The sequence below is a fragment of the Myodes glareolus genome, chromosome 24, assembly GCF_982192425.1.
Source record: "Myodes glareolus chromosome 24, mMyoGla1.1, whole genome shotgun sequence".
Lineage (NCBI taxonomy): Eukaryota > Metazoa > Chordata > Mammalia > Rodentia > Cricetidae > Myodes > Myodes glareolus.
Genome location: NC_142049.1, coordinates 42,727,328 through 42,744,694, shown reverse-complemented (window position 1 = coordinate 42,744,694; position 17,367 = coordinate 42,727,328).

Below are 17,367 nucleotides of genomic sequence, written 5' to 3'. Positions count from 1 at the left end.
CCCCCACCTCCCCGTTGATTTTTAAACGTAAAGACTTGCCAGCCCTGGGTTTCCCTTTGGCTTCCTCAAGCTGGTGTTGCCTTCCAGAGTTCCATGTTAGGATAAATAATTCGTTCACTGTAAAACTAATCAAGTTACCTTCTCCTCAACCAAAAGCCTCCCCTCTAGCCGGCTTCACCAACGCACAGACTGAGCTTAAGCGTAGAAAACCCAATCCCTGGACTCCAGCCGGCATTCTCAATAGCTCGTAGGAGCTAGAACCACTCCCGGGTGCATTATCCTGACTTTCAGCACCAGGAAAAGTGCCTGGGATCCGGCTTAGGAGCTCCAGACTTCGCAGCCCCTCAGACTAAGGGAACCTCTCTGTGCCCTCAGGCAAGAGGCAAGGTTCTCAAGTACGAACCGAATACCCGGGCTTCAATCTTCAAAAATGGTTCTCTGCCTCTCATCTATTGCACAGATGTTTCTAAAAAGAAATACCCTAAACGAACCTGCCATCCGGATCCTCACATACACCTTTACTCTTAAGAGAATAAAAGCAAGCACTCACCGTATCTGATGCGGACAACAGATCGAAGCGTAGAGTAAAACCTGCTACTGGACTAGGCTTGGCCCGGGAACAAGAGGCGCTTTCTATATCTTCCCGGGAAAGGCCGGGTTTGCGTCAGTGGGAAGCAAGGTGCCCTTCGTTTGACACCTTCCTGATAATACGTGTTTGATAAATCATTACCCCTCTGGATTCGGTTTTTAAAGGGACAACAGCCTGGAGTACGCGGTCCTGTTGTCACTCCGGCGGGAGGGGGCTGCGTGTTTGGTGTGACTCATGTGGGTCTGATTACTAAACCAAAGCCAGTGGGAGGGAACAAGAAAAGTTTCCCTCCTCCTAATTAAGGGAAACGTGGGAGAGACACGTCCCACTGCGTCCAAGACTCCAAGACGAGGCGCAGTCGGCAACCAAGTGAATTAGGCTGTAGTGAGAGGGGGGTTAAATCAGTCCTCTTCCTCTTCCACCAATTTCTCTTTAGGCCTCCCTGACTCTGTCAAATTTCAAAATAACACTTCTCAAAATAATGGCGGGCCTGTCTCCGGTATCCAACCGGGTCTACAATGCCTATTTCAGGCTAGGGTCCTGCATTTGGTGAGGGTACACCAACCTGGTCAGTGTGTGGCGGCTAGATCCCCACACCCCAACCTTTCCGGGAAGCCAGTTTGGGAAGGCAGTCTGGGAAGGATCCCTAGTTTTCGTTTAAACAAGAAAATCTAGTTTTTGCATCCCTCTTTTGTCTTTGCTAATCCTGGGTACAACTGCTGTTTCTCATTCAATTTTTTTTTAGCCTCTTCTAGGGAAAAAAATAAGAATTTTGTTTTTAAAGCACCGACTTAGTCCTTCAGTTACTTACAACCCCATCCTTTCTCCATAGTCCTTTAAATAAAAAATCCTTTAAAATCAAGCCTGATTGGAAAGTGCAGTTTTATCCTAAATCAGGAACTCCAGCAACCTAGGGCAGATCTGGTCCTCTGGGAAACCAGAAGAAGGTCAACCCTAAAAGGGGCGGGCGCTGGGTACTAGGGTGGCCAAGGTTATGTAAAGGTGAACTATGGACTTTACCTAGGGTACTAGGCAACGACTACAGTCACGGAAGGGGAAAGCCCTTCACAAAGATGTCGTCAGGAGACTAGAAGCAATGTACCTCCTTCTCCCTCGTCTTGACAGCATAGCTAGGGAACCGTGGCCGCCTTAACGCGGAGCTTGGAAAGCGCGGTGCTGAGCTCAGCGGGGACCCACTGCCTCCGGGTCCGCGCCGTCGCACTCGACTGGGCCGTCTCCCGGCGGAGCCAGGACAAAGCCGCCGCGGCCGAGGGCGCAGGCTGCGGAGGCAGATTGTGGTGGGCGCCGCGGGCATTGCTGCGCCAGCTCTGGTCTCCTCCCTCATCCTTCCAAGACTCCAAAAGTGGTAGCTGTCTCTTTGAACCTGGCTCTCCCAGGACAGTCACCTGAATCCAGGGTCTGCACTATTTGGGGGTGGGGGTGGCGCAGGATGGCGCGAGTACGTAGCCAGGGAGCCTTTCGGGTTCCAGGCAGCCTTTTATTGACGTTTCACTGAGCTCTCGCTGCTGGGCCATCTGCAAGGATTCCATGAAATTATCGCATTTAAGTTTGCTAACGGCTTTTCAGAAACTATTCCAACCCTCTGAAAGCTAAGGTCAAAAGGTCTATTTTGAACCCCGAAGAGGTTACTAACCCCTCCACAGTCTGTCATCTGCACCAATCACCTACTCAACCGAGAAATGGGGAAGGTCTCAGTGGAGGAGTAAGGGACTGAGGGGGACTCTGGGGTACTCTGGCAGAAGAAGGCCCTGGAAGCAGGAAGGGACAACAAATCCCTATTCTTCTTCAGGAACAGACTCCAGATTTCAACAAGGGGAATGGATAAATGTGGAGGGCAGTCTTGGCCTCAACGGAGTCGTGAAACCCGCAGCACCTAGTTAGATTCATGTCTAGCTCTGCGGTCCACGGGTCACTTTGACAGCAAATAGTCACGACTTCAAAGCTTCTGGCCAGTCTCCAAATTTGCATTGGAGCAGCCCCCGCCAAACTCTTGCCGAGGACTTGGTGGGGCGTGTGAATGCGCCTGGCCAGTATGGAGGATTGCGCCTACGGTGGCCGAGGCCGAGTCGTGAGGGACTTCTCCCCACATCCTTCCACCCACACTAGCGTGAGTGATGCCCCGCACCCACGCTCGGTCTCCAGACCTGACGTGTGGCCTGGCCAAGTGCGCTTTTGAGTTAGGATGGGGCTAATCAGGCCCTGCAGAGGCGGGTGACGTGCAGGAGCCACTATAGCTCTGCCTGTACAAAAGGGGCCTCCTCCAGCCGCAAGATTCCAGAAAGGAGGGGCTGCAGATAGACTGGAGGGAGGGGTCAGACTCCAGACAGAGGAGTCGCTCTAAAAGGACAGTGATCAGCCAAAAGAGGGGCACCCCCTTCCAACACAATGAAGTAGGGGCCTGGTCCTGGGGTGCATCATCTGGAGTCCAGTTGTGTGTCGGCACCTGTGAGGCTCAAAAGATGGATCTGCAGAATTAAATAAAATTCATAAATTAATTAAAAAGCAGAAATGGGCGGGATGAAAAGTCTGTCACACACACACACACTCCCCACACACATAGGCTTCCACCCCCTGCCTCCTCTGCCGGCTGTTCAGAGTGATAATCTGGACCGGTGCGCACCGCAGCCAAGGAGGCTGTAAATCCGCATCCATCAGTGCGCGACCGTTCGGTCGGAATTAGCCAGTCGCTATGGCCTTAATTACTTTGTCAAAGATGAAAAATAGTAATTGATTTTGTCCTCTATCACTTGCCTCTCTCCCCTCCTTCCTTGCAGATAAGCAAATAAATAGCTATTTGCGAAGACCGTGTCTACCACCCGGCTGAAGCAGCCTAGTGGAAAAAGAACTGTCTGGCTATAGTACTAAAGCCAGCTCTGGAGCAGCTGGAACTCGGGGCCGGGAGCACTCCGAGGACAGCCATGCTAAGCCAAGTCGCTGCCCTCCTTCTCCCTAAAGGAAGAGAGGAGCAGAAGGAAAGTGTATTTCACTGCAAGCTCACTTTTCACCCAGTGCTGGTGGCTCTGCTTTCCCTGGTCGTCAGGACTTGGTGCAAGGGGAAAACCCCGCAGTGGGATTCATCAGAAAGGCCAGGGAACTTGCCTAGGGTCTGCAGGCAGAGTCCCGATTGGAGCCGCAGGGAATCTCTGTGGATCCCAGTCTACTCCATATCACACAGAAGAAATGAAAGGCGGTGTGAACTGTGGGTCCCTGTCAACACTAACGACCTCTCCAGATGATGGATGTGAGGGCACCATGTGAGTTTCAGGTGACATTGGTGACATTCAAGAAGCCAGGCAGCATTTTGCTGTCTATTGCTGCTACTGACTGTGTAGTGTTGCCCTGCCCGTTAAGAATCTGAGTTCTGCAGACAGAATGCAGCACCTCCTGATTCTGTGACCTTGAAGGACATTGTCTATTTGTTAAATAAAGACAAGAATTAAGCCGGGGGCGGGGTGCCGAGGGGGGCTTGAGGAGAAATGGGAGCGTGCACTTGAAGGGAACGGATTGATTGAAGCTGGCTACCTGGCTGGCTACCTGGCTACCTGGTATGCCTGAGCCTTGCCTATTGCTATTGCTCTGTCTAGACGGACGGTATGCTTGAAGACTCACAGGTTGAGTAAAAACAGCAGGATCTCTGTACCTGGTTCAGAAGGTGCAATGTGGATTAAAAGATACAAACAGCTATAAACTTTCCAAAAATACATCAAGTGTTCACCTTGATCTTTAAAATCTTATAATTGCCCTAGAAAAAGTGCCCGAACCCTGAAGCTGCTACGGGGGTGTTCAGAAGCACCTCGGTTTCTATCACACCTTAATACAGTACAGAAGCTTGGATCAACCTCACAGGCCAGTTCTCCTTTAGGTTCCTGTCTCAGGACACAGAGAGATCAAAGCCCCTTTCCCCAGACCTTCCCTCAGATTCCATCCTGAGGACTGTGTTGTACCGACTGCAGGTCCAGATCCAGCCTCCTGCAGGCTGCGGCAGCAACGAGGAGCCCTGCATCACCCAACACTGCAGCAGCCTGCAGGCTAGTAGGTGCTGGCCACAGAAGCGGGGAAGCTTAGAATGAGCTGTAAAGAACCTTCAAGGACATCTGCAGTCCCTGCTTCACTTTCCCAATGTGAGAAGGATCCCAAGAGTCACTTGTAACAATGGAAACAAAGGCTATTAGCATCTTCCTCTGAAAAACACACTGTGCCCTCCTTGGAGCTTGCAACACCAGGCTTAGCAATGTAGTCCAAAGCAGTTAAAAAAACAAAACAAAACAAAAAAACACTTTTTAAAAATTGTTCCACAATTAACAGTGTAGAAGACTAAAGGGGAGGGAATGAAAGAATGTGCACATTACATCATTACAAAGCAATATTTTGCTGTTGTTAAAAATGAATTAGAGTCAGATGAATATTGAGGATTTTCATAAAATCTTGAGATAAGCCCCATATACAAAGTGTGTATAAAGTGATCCTATCTGGGGGAATTAGAGATGTAGTTCAGCTGATAGATTACTTGCTCACTATGCCCAAAGACCCTAATTCAAACCCCTACACTCAATGGGAATGGTGGTGCACACCTGCAATGTCAGCACTCCGACATGGAGGCAGGAGCTCAAGGTCAGAAGCTCAAGGTCATTCTTAGCTGCACAGTAAGTCTGAAGCCAGCCTGAGAGACATGTGACTCTGTTTCAAAGTAAATAAATAAAATGGTCTTTTGTGTAAAAATAAAAAAAAAGTAGTTGAAACTATCTGGAGGGCCAGGACCCAGAGGCCAGACAGCCCACTGGCCTAGGATAGAAGCAAACACAACTGGCAAGAAAAAAAAAATCAATGAAATAATTCCTAATAATATTCTGCTATACATAGATTAATGCCGTGTTGGGGGAGGCTTCTGTCCCACCTAGTCCTGCAATAATCACACAGAAATTATATCATTCACAATATTGTTTGGCCAATAGCTTAAGTGTATTTCTAGCTAGCTCTTATATCCCAAACTAACCCATCTCCATTAATCTGTGCATCACCACAAGGTCGTGGCCTACTGGCAAAATTTTGGCAGGCTCCAGCAGAGGCATCTGTCTCCTGTGGCAGCTACATGGCTTCTCTTTGAGTCCGCCTTCTTTCTCCCAGCATTCAGTTTAGTTTTCCTACCTAGCCCTATTCTGCCAAGTCACTGGCTGAAACAGCTTTACTCTTTAACCAATAAAAGCAACACAGACAGAAGGACTTCCCACAGCACCTCCCCTTTTCAGTCTAAATAAAAAGGAACATTTTAGCTTTAACATAGTAAAATTACATATAACAAAACAGGCATTAAGCAAAAATTACAGTTATAATATTTGTATCTATTTTATCTTTTATTACAAGTAAGGAAAACTACAACTATAACTTTCTATTCTTTAAATCCATCAAAGACTCCAGAAGGATACAATATTACCTAAGCAAACAGAAAGTGCATTGTAAGCAACTTTTAAAACTGTCGAATTGACAGAGACATCTCGTTGCCTAGACAGTCACCCAAAGTTCTTCTGTAACATTGCAAGCATCCATCTTCAGCCTACAGGCCCATAGTATCCAACAGACTTCTCCGTGAAGCAGGAAATCTCAAAGATAGTTCTGCCTATATTGGCAGTAACTTTTTTCTGTATCCTGCAGAATGTCTGGCAGACTCTTTCATGAAACAGGAACCCCGAGGGACTGTCTACCTTTAGGCAAGTTTAGCAGTCATTTCTCTGTGGGTCCTGAAAGTCGAGCAGTTCAGGAAAGAGCAGTTTCTTGTCCAAATGGAATTTGCTAACAAACTCCATGAGGAGGCTCTTTGATGCCCATCATCCTCTTGAAGTAGATTGGAGCTGCCAGGAGCAGATGTGTTTCACTGTCATGAAAAGTCTAAGTTTTTTAAAACATTTTAAATGTCATATTCTGAAGGTCTCTGGAAGTATGAAGAATACCTATCTAATTGAAATATATCTCTATATATCTAGAAAACCTAACTAACACGACTTTGTAGTCATGCTTATAATAGCTTGACTATTATAGATGATTATCTATTTCCTGTATTTCTTAATTATAGATTATACTTTTAAATGAGCTGCACAAGCACAATGCCTTAATTAAGAGCAGAAATATACATATAACAAAATTGACCTTAGGTTTTTATCAATTGTTGGGCCAAGATTATCTCAGGGCATGTACCGCGAGGCCTGTAGGACAGAGTAAAGCCTGGCTAAGTTTGAGCATGGATCAGACAGCAAAAGTTAAGGAGATGCCCCTCCAGTCAGAGGGAGGGTTTGGCTGCCTCTCATTGGATGGAGGTAACCCCCACATCACACCATGTCACTTAAGCTATAGAAGCTGATGTTCGCAGTAATAAACCAAGTTCCTGTTTGACTTGACTCCCTGTTGCATCTGATTGTCCTCCATCGTGGGGCTGCAGAATAAGTGGATAGCGACTCACCTTTCCCTGGAGAATAAGGAGGCCTAACAATGACTAGGGGAATAGGGAGGCTCAAGAAGCCAGCAACCACTAAACCAAGATCCATACCAATGCGAAGTAGCCATCTCTACAGCATATCACCCTATAAATGTAAACAAACATCTATAAACAATATTTGGGAATTTGGGTATAGTTCTTTTCAAATTGTTTTTTGCTTTTTGTTGGGTGAAGTAATTTTGGGTGTTTATAGTGACCTTTTGGGGGGGATCTTGGTCCATCAAATCATATTAGTCTGGAAGGAATCCACAGGTTCGCATACTCTGTGGAAACAAATGTAGAACTCTTTTTCCAAGCGACATAACCTTAGACCCAAATTTTGAAGTCAAGATACCTCTAAAACATATATGTTGGTTTAGCTTATCAGCCCATACAATGAAAGGTCTCTCTGTACTTAGCTCCTTCACTGTCAAATTCTAAGGAAAACACAATAATATATATAATCCAGACTCTCTGTTGCTATTTCATCCTTACATGGCTTATTTTTCTTTATTTCTTTAATCTATGACTGTCTGTACACTGTCTCTTTAAAGATTTTGTTTTATTTTTTTTAATGATTTACTTTTTAAAAATAACTCTCTATATTTTTTTCTCTCTCCCAAGCCTACATGCATTTATCCAACACTGTGACACATATAGAGGTCTTTTTGTTTTAAGTCTGAATCTGTCTTTATTGTATATTTGTAATTATTTTCTGACCAGAAGCGCCTTTTTTTTTTCAGTTGTTAAACAGGCATGACTAGGACCAACTCTGTGGTCCTGCCTGCTTGCTCCTCCCATTCCAACATAGTGGAGGCATGTTTACTGCCTCTGAGAGCCATTCTTCTGCCCCAGATCCAGGGCTGCAGCGAGTCTGTGTCACCATTAAGCAATTTGTAACAGGTTGCTCACAGACCCTATTTAAATGCTCCATAGCCAGACCTCGCAAAAGAGTCAGAACCTTTCATGCTGGTGAACTAGAAACTCGCCATTTTTAAAGAAGCCAAGTAGTTTTTACTGCTAAAGCTGAGTCAGGAAACCTCTTAAGGGAGCCATGTCTCGGGCTGGAGAGATAGCTCAGTGGTTAGGAGCTCTGGCTGCTTTTCCAGAGGTCCTGAGTTCAATTCCCAGCAACTACATGGTGGCTCACAACCATCTGTAATGAGATCTGGTGCCCTTTTCTGGCATGTGGGTATACATGGAGGCAAAATGTTGTGTACATAATAAATAAATAAATCTTTAAAAAAAAAGGAGCCACATCTCTGCTTTCTGCCAGCAAACAGAACAAGAAGCTGTGTTAAACTCTGCTTGTGTGTGTGTGTGTGTGTGTGTGTGTGTGTGTGTGTGTGTGTGTCTAGAATTCCTTTTTAAGATCTCTCAGGTTTTTAAGTGGATTTAGTTGACGGTGTTGGCACCAATTTGTTGGGGGAGGCTTCTGTCCCACCTGGTCCCGCAATAAACACACAGAAACTATATTATTTGCAATACTGTTTGGAAAATAGCTTAAGTATATTTCTAGCTAGCTCTTATATCCTAAACTAACCCATCTCCACTAGTCTGTGCATCACCACAAGGTCAGGACCTACCGGCAAAGTTTCAGTGGGCTCCAGCGAAGGCGTCTGTCTTCTGTGGCAGCTACATGGCTTTTCTTTGAGTCCGCCTTCTTTTTCCCAGTATTCAGTTTAGTTTTCCTACCTAGCTCTATTCTGCCAATCCACTGGCTGAAACAGCTTTATTCATTAACCAATAAAAGCAACACATAGACAGAAGGACCTCCCACATCAGTGCCTAGCCCAGATGTCATCAGAGAGGCTTCATTCAGCAACTGATGGAAACAGGTACAAAGACTCCCACACCGACATTAGGCCGAGCTCAGGGAGTCCTGCAGAAGATAAGGAGGAGGAACTATAGGACCCGGTGGTGTCAAGAGCACCACAAGATAACCCACAGAATGAACTAACCTGGGCTCATAGGGGCTCACAGAGACTGACCTGCCAGCCAGGGAGATTGCATAGGTCTGATCTAGGCCCTCTACATAGATGTTACAGGTGTGTACCTGGGTCTTCTTGTGGGACTCTTTAACAGTGGGAGCAGGGGTGTCTCTGACTTTTTTGCCTTCTTTTGGGATTCTATTGCTCATACTGGGTTGCCTTGTCCAGCCTTAATTGGAAAGCAGGCACCTAGTCTCACCACAACTTGACATGCTATGGCTGGTTGATATCCATGGGAGGCCTGCCTTTTTATGAGGAGAAACGGAGGAGGAGTGGAAGGGGCAGGTGTGAAGACAAGAGATGGGGGAAGTGGGCCTGGGAGAAGAAGAGGAAAGGGAAACTGTGACCAGGACATAAAAACAAAATAAGCAAATAAATTCAAAATAAAAAGTAAACAAAATCTAAAGTCTTATACGTGTGCACACACTGTGGCCAGGTGTGGAAGCACACATAGTAGGAGGTGGTTAGGAATTATGTCCACTGACTAATTGAGTAATGTGAACATTACTGTGATCAGGGACACAGCAGGGGGGCAATAAGGGCAGCCACGGGTAAAGGGAAAAGGATAGGAAGGCTGGACTCTAAAGTCTAACTGTACGACAACCCACAAATTTATGTTAAAATCCTGTATATATATTTTTGAGAATGAATTCAGCAGTTGAATCTGTCACCCAAATTAACAAGAACACTCACCAAGCAGGCCTCTCACCCATATCCACTGTCTTTCTCTGAAGAATAGAGTGCAAAACAAGGAAGTCAGCTAATTAAGGTGCCAATATTCATATAATTAGTTCTCCTTTATTTTTGAAGCCAGAGCAGACACTCAGGCTGTCCTGGAACTCACTACATAGTCGAGAATGACCTTGCACTTGTGATCTTGCTGCCCCTACACTGAGTGCTGGAATTGCGGGTGTGATCATCACAGCCAGTTTGTGTGGTGCTGAAGACAGAGCCTGGGACTCCACTCAGGCTGGGAAGCATGCTACCTGTTGAGCTACCTCCCAGTGCTAATCCTGCATCTGAAATCCTGTCCTCTCACCTTGCTTTGCTGGGATGGAAGTGAGGTCTAATTAAGGCCTTCAGACGACACAGACCTGGAAAATGTGGTATTGTCATGTTCTCTCTATCCCATCTTTAACGTCCAGTAAACATGAAAACAATGAGAATTTCACCAGATTAAAAATTTATTCTTTCCCACACATGAATGCCTGTTTGGTAAACACCATCCATTCAGTTCTGTGTTCTTTCCTGTTCTCGGTAGCGTCTTTACTCCTGGTGTACATTTGGTAACTGTTCAGTAATTTTCCAGTTATGAGGCTTCCGTGATTATCCATCTGCTCAGATTCCCAAAACTAAAAGTAGGAGATCCAGCCTCCCATGAGAGGTTAGGTCTTAGTCACATTCAGTACTGAAGGCCATAATTTTTTGAACACACTGGGTACAAATTAATTGACATGGTTGTCTGCCAAGTCGATAAACAAGATTCTACCCTCACCTGGTCTTCTCTGGCTGTCCTAGTTAGCCTGGGGTGGGATTTGAGTTCACTGCCAGGCAAACCTTGCAGGAATCTCCACAAACAGAGTGGAACTAATGCTGGCAAGCTTCGCTGATCAGGTAGTTTGTGGAGCTAAGCATGGCTATGCAGAGATTCAGCTACGTTCAGAGAGGACAGGATGGTGGTCCTGGACGGTCCCTGTAGGCCCTGATGTGATGCGCGGAGAACAACCGCCAGGCAGCCCTTCCGCTGGGTCAGAGCTCTCAGGCTTTGTCAGTGCATGCGTGCACCTTTACAATTTTTGTTCAAGGGACCGTGGACATCATTGTCAAATTTGTGCCTAATAGTTCTGTTAGGCTGTAGCATGCCACAGGATGAGGCCCAGTCAAATGATGGCCTTGAAGAGTCTGACCCTGATGTCACCATCAGGGCTTGGAAATGATCCTGGATCTTCTTAAACGTTCTCTTAGGATTTGCGTTCTCGTCTAGACCCGTCCCTGTGAGGTGAACTCACAATAGTTAGAAGCGAGTGGCAAGTGTGAGCCAAGCTGAGGCACTCCTTGGCTGTTGGTCCTCAGCGGTTACTCGGCCTCACCGTCCTGCTTTTCCTTTCAGCAAGACTGGTTCTCTGTGGCGAGTGACTTCCCGTGAGAGTGCTGCAGGCTTCTGCACAGAGACTGCGATGGGCAGAATGAAACAGCTTTCTTGAGATACTGGACTTGGAAGTTACCCAAGAAGTCACCGTTTGTGTGAAGCCCAGCATGTCTGGATTTGTTAGCCAAGTCTGTATTCTTTTATCTTTCTTAACAGGGCATGGGTGTTGCTTTGTGTGTGTGTGTGTGTGTGTGTGTGTGTGTGTGTGTGTGTGTACATGTGTGTGTACATGTGTGCATGTGTGCGTGTGTACATGTGTGTGTGTGTGTGTGTGTGTGTGTGCATGTGTACATGTGTGCATGTGTTTTCCCCTGAAAATGCCAGCTCCTGCTGTACCTCTGCCTTTGGAACTACTCCGGAGCCCTCCTCCCAGAGGCTCACTGCTTCTCCTCCTCCCTAGCTTTCCATAATCAGGGTTTGCATGCACCCTAAGCCTTTCTAGCATCCACTACCTCGCAACTGTTCACCCCTCGAGTGTCTTTTCCTATTTATATGTAAATTAAGTAAATGAAATTAAATGTAAAATTTCATTCTTCGGTCACAGTAAATAAATTCCTAGTATCCGCCAGCTATTTGTACGGGATAATATGACGCGGTGCTGTCGTGGGAGATTCTGTGGGGAGGTACTGGTCTAAGCTGTGAACTCTGCAAACACAGAAGGCAGGATTTTACTTTGGCCACATTGCCCCATTGTCCCCTCTAATCTCTTCCAATAAGCCTCCCTCCCACTTTCAAGTCTTGACATGTGTGAGACCTGCTGTATTTCATTAGGGTTCTCTCATGAGCATGGGGTAGTGGGGTTACTTGCTTGAGTGAGGGCCACTTATCAGTGGCTACACCACTGAGGGATCAGGTCCCCCTCCCCCCAGGAACCATTAACCCGGCACTCTGTATCACCTATGTACACCTTTGCCCACATCTCCGCGTTGGATTCTTGGGTTGGGCTCCTGACATGAAACTGCTCATAGCCGGGAATCCAGTCTTGTTAGTTCATGTGCAGACACTGCCATAGAGCTGTGTGTGAAGACGCACCCACCCTGTGCAGAGGGGGACAGTGCTCTGTGCTTCTCCCCACTTCTCCTCCCAGGGATGCCCAGCAATTGCTGGCTACCTCTGGCTGACGAAAAAAGGCATTGTGTGCTTCTATAAAGAAGAAACAAAATTTCTCTTTTCCGTAAAGGATTTTTTTTTAATGAAAGGATATTTCTTGGTAAATATAAATATCCGTAATTGTCAGTACACACAATATTCACGTTTTACAGCGATTAGGACCAAACAAATGAGCCCATCTGCTTACACAGGATTTAATTACACAGTTTTGGGAAATGATGCAAATGTCGTCAGAACAAGCAGGATCCGTGAGCAGCTCCTCTGCAGGGAAAATGCCTGGGTCAGGGCTCCCTCTGCTTTCTGCAAATTGTCTGCATGATGACGTGCTTTTCCAGGTCATTAACCTGGGCACAGCTTGGGGGGGGGGGCGCAAAATGAAGAGCTCCCTGCAAACCATCCTAGGGTCGGGGTGATTGGTGGAGCCAACAAAGGAAAGACCCTCTGTCACTGACCCCTGAGGGAGCATTTGGGGAACGTTGGCGTCTGTGATGGGCATGGTTCAATGCTCCCGTTGTTTCTTGAAGGCCTGCTTTCACTGATACTGAGAGAAAAAGGTGGACTGTGCCCCATGTGGGCTGTTCAACCTGATGCCAGCAAAGACATTTAGGATGTTGTTTGTGAGACCAGGCTTTCAAGGAGTGCATCTACAGCGTGTTACCAGAAGGCTTTGCTGGGTTCCCGAGAGTTCTATTGGGATCTGTTATGCTATTGTGTCTTTTCTTTTCCCCCTTCCTTCTAGCTCTCTCTCTCCTTCCTTATTTCCATCCCTCTCTTTCTTTCTTTTCTTTCTTTCTTTCTTTCTTTCTTTCTTTCTTTCTTTCTTTCTTTCTTTCTTTCTTTCGTTCTTCCTTCCTTCCTTCCTTCCTTTCTTTCTTTCTTTCTCTCTTTTCTCTGTCTTTCTTTCTTTTCTTGAGACAGGGTGTTACTATGTAGCCCTGGCTGGAACAGAACTCAGAGAGAGACAGAGAGAAAGAGAGAGAGAGAGAGAGAGAGAGAGAGAGAGAGAGAGAGAGAGAGAGAGAGCTGTCTCTGCTTCCCTTGTGCTGGGATTGAAGGAGTGCCCCTCCACACCCAGCTCTATGATGTTGTTTAATTTAATTTTTACTATTCATATGAGCGTTTTGCCTTTATGGATGTCCGTGTACCACACGTGTGCCTGGTGCCCACAGAGGCCAGGAGAAAGCGCTGGATTCCCTGAAACAGGAGTCACAGATGATTATGAGCCCCCACGTGAGGGCTGGTTATTGAAACTGAATTCTCTAGAAAAGCAGCTGGGGCTCTAAACTGCTAAACCATCTCCCAGCCCTGCTAAGTCTTGGTCTTATAGCATAGAAAGGACATTAAAAAAAAAGAATTTATCTCATCAGGAATTGTGATTACAAGGGGCAGAAACCCAACTTAAAGATGACTGCCTCTCAGGGAGCCAGGGGCAGACAGAGCATGGTGAGAATATCAACGCAGACGGCTGCCACGTTGCCCATAGCACCTTCTTCTCTCTGGCCTTGATCTCTGTCAGTCTTTCTGTCTCGTTCTCTCAAACTCCGGCACCCTAGAAAGCAGGCTGCTCCAGGGAACAGCTTCCCATCCTCATGATGAACACACACTAATAAAAAAGGAAAAGGCTACCTGGTGTTAGCTAGCATCTTCGTTACAGCAGCTCAGATTCTACTGACACAGACAATGGACTTGCCCTGCAAAGTCCCAGCAAGCCTGCTACCATGGAGCAAGCAGACATTTGCCAAGTTGAAGCAATGTCTGTGAAGTTAAAGCACTCTTTGTCACCTGGCTTGACTGGCAGACCTTCCAGCCATTCTTCTTGAACTGAACTGAATTGCTTTTCAAACCCATTCTATCAACCTGGCCTGGCACGGCCACCTCGCTGAGGGGAGCAGCGTCTGTCCCCCAGGGAAGTCTGAGTGTCGGTTGCCACCACTGTTTGGCTTTCAGAGGCAGGGCAGAACACTGCTCACTACAGCATCCCCAGATGGGACTGGCTGCTGGGATCCAGATACCTTGTTCAGTGCCTTTGATCTACCGTCTGACAATGGGAGGTACTTTGCAGACCAAGGAACAGTATTAGAGAGGTTCGGTGAGTTACGTGGGGCCACACAGATACAGAGCCCCAGGTGATGTGCCGCTCCACAGCCTGTGTTGCTCTTACTGGATGTCCTACCACCAAGCAGGCTGTCTGCCTCACCATTCCCAGCAGAGAGCACGGGAGCCAGGGGGCCTCTCTCCTAAGCCATCCACTAGCTGCTGCGACCTCCTAAACTCTAACCCTTTGGGAGGGTTTTGACGAGGAAGTGTGTCCATCACACACAAACCTGTGCGCCAGATACTCTTGAGATCTGACAGAGCAAGAGTTGAATTGGGGTTCTTGAAAACAGATCGGAGTCCAAACCACCAGCAGATGGATCCTTGGCGTGTGGCTCTAGGGTGGAAGTAAGGTCTTTATAGAGGCGACTGAGTTAAAATGAGGTCCTCAAGGTGGACCCTCATTCAGTGTAAGTCATGTTTTTATAAAGGGGGAGCCGACTCACAGAGATAGACAGGTATGCTTGGGAGATGAGTGAAGAAGCAGAGGGAAGGCAGGCATGGATAAGCCTATGAGGGACTTAGAACACATCCTCCCCACAGACTCCCCAGAGGGAGTCAACCCTGTGCTGTGCAACCTTGAACTTTTAGCCTGAGGAACGCTGACTCAGCGGGTAACTGCTGCTCTGCTTTCTTACTGAAGACTCCCCTACACACACCCATTTCAGTGAGGAGCATTTCAGTACGGGGTCCGCTGGCTCAGCCGTGGGGAAACAGTCACAGCGTGCAGGAAAGACAACACTCTCTCTGATTGCACGGGCCTATCTTCCTTGGACGTAGAGTTCCTAATCTCAGGCTGGTACCGGAGCAACCTGGGCTCCAACCTGCAGACAGTAGCTGGGAGAACTTCTCAGCCTCTAAGCACAAGCCACTCTGGTAGTAAATATCTTTCTACACACTTCCACACCCTCTACTGGTTCTGTTTCTCCAAAGAGAGAAATACTAATTCCCTCCCCCCACCAACAAAAATCTACCTTGTCCTTAACATTGTAAAATAAGACCCCGACTGACCCTGAGGTAAAAACTTAAAGCTTATTTAGATTCCCACAAAGACGGTGAGAAACCTGATAGTCTTCTTAACTCTCATCCAACATCCTCAAGCTTGGGACTACATTAAGTGTAGGCTCAGGGGTAAACCTGCTTAATAAGACGGCAGAACTTGATTACTATGCCAGGTGGGGACCAAAAAGAAGCTCTCAGAGAGACCTGGCGCGAACATCACCCAGCCTTGCAAACCCCCAGCAAAGGCTGGCAGAAGAGCAATACTGGTTCGGTTCAGTTCTCTGTTGGCGTTAGCCTGCCTTTTATCATGAAAAAGACATTTTGGTGAATGTATTTTTCAACTATTCTGTTTTCATCTGAAAAATGAGAGTTCATCTAATTATCTCCCGTGACAAATAGAACACTCTTTGGTGTCATCAGTTAGCGTTAGCATGCAGTACATATACATATAGGGTATTCCAGAAGGCAGGCTACAAGGTGCATCATCTACAGCATGCTAACTTAGATATTAAATAGGGAAATGAAGTAATTTAAACTCGGGGAGCTCCAAAATGGAGGGTGATGCTGCTATTTCGAGAATGCAGGGAACTACTTACGGTCCCGCATTGAACGACGCAGCCGACAGAATGTTCTCAACTATGAGAACACCCGAGGGAGTGACAGCAGCTATTCTCATTGGCTGCCACTTGGGTCCTTACTAAAACCTGACCTGGGAAGATTAGATGATGCCTAGACATGAAGTGCACAGGAAAACCAGGGTAGATTGTGAAAATCAAGCAGTGACAAACGGATAAAATAAAAACAGCCACCATGCGGTCGGTGGTGGTGCATGTCTTTAAGCCCAGCACTTGGGAGGCAGAGGCAGGCGGATCTCTGTGAGTTCAAGGCCAGCCTGGTCTACAGAGCTAGTTCCAAGACAGGCTCCAAGGCTACAGAGAAACCATGTCTTGAACAATAATAATAATAAATACATAATAAAATAAATAATAACTACAAAGATGTGTGAGATGTATCCCCAAACAAGTGCGGAGAAGAAGAGTCGCTGGCTGATGCTGGCTGAAAGACTTCCATGATAGTGTGGTGGCGCATCCCTGCAATCTTCAGGGTTAGCCTGGGCTACAGAGTGAGGCCCTGTCTCAACCTGCCTTCGAAACAAAACCACTCTGGGGCAGGAAGTAGCATGTTCTGGCTGGACTCTACCTGGCCTCCATGTGGCTCCCTCAAAACCAACTTCCCAAAACATAGGCAGTTAGGAGGGAAGACCCCTGAGGGAGCCTGAGATGGCTTTGTCCCTGGCTCAGGGGACTGGTAAAGGTGTTTTGCATGCAGGTCATACATGCTCTGTTGGTCCCCAAAAATATTAAGACTGGGCATTGTGGAGAGGGGCACTAAAGAGAGGGTTCAGAGGCTGAGAGCAATAGCTGCCTCCCTTCCCTTGCAGAGGACCTTGCCATCACCCACATGGCAGCTCACAACTATCTGTAACTACAGCCCCCGGAGATCTATCACCCATCTTCTGGCCTCTGTGGGCACTGAAGATACATATATGCAGGCAAAACACTCATACATGTAAAATAATTGTTTGAATTAAAGAAAGAAGCCTGGGCTTTGGACTGGCTCTGCCTTGACTGCAGAACTATCCACAAGCTTCCTGGCTGGGAGGAAGTCACTTATGGTGTCTTGAAACACGAATCTTTTTTATTATTATTATTATTGGAAGTGAGATAATTACAAAACTATCTTAAGGCATATTTTTGTTGCCAATAGCACAAGACCACAGACCAGGTAAGGCCTCGAGAAATAAGGTTTAACTTGAATGACAGTTTGTGAAGTCCAAGGTCTAAGGACTGCCTCTGGTCATCGATGTCTTCGTGGGACAAACGACATCTGGTAAGAGACAGGAGGCATCCATGTGGCCGAGTCCTCTGCTCTGTCTCCCTCTTCT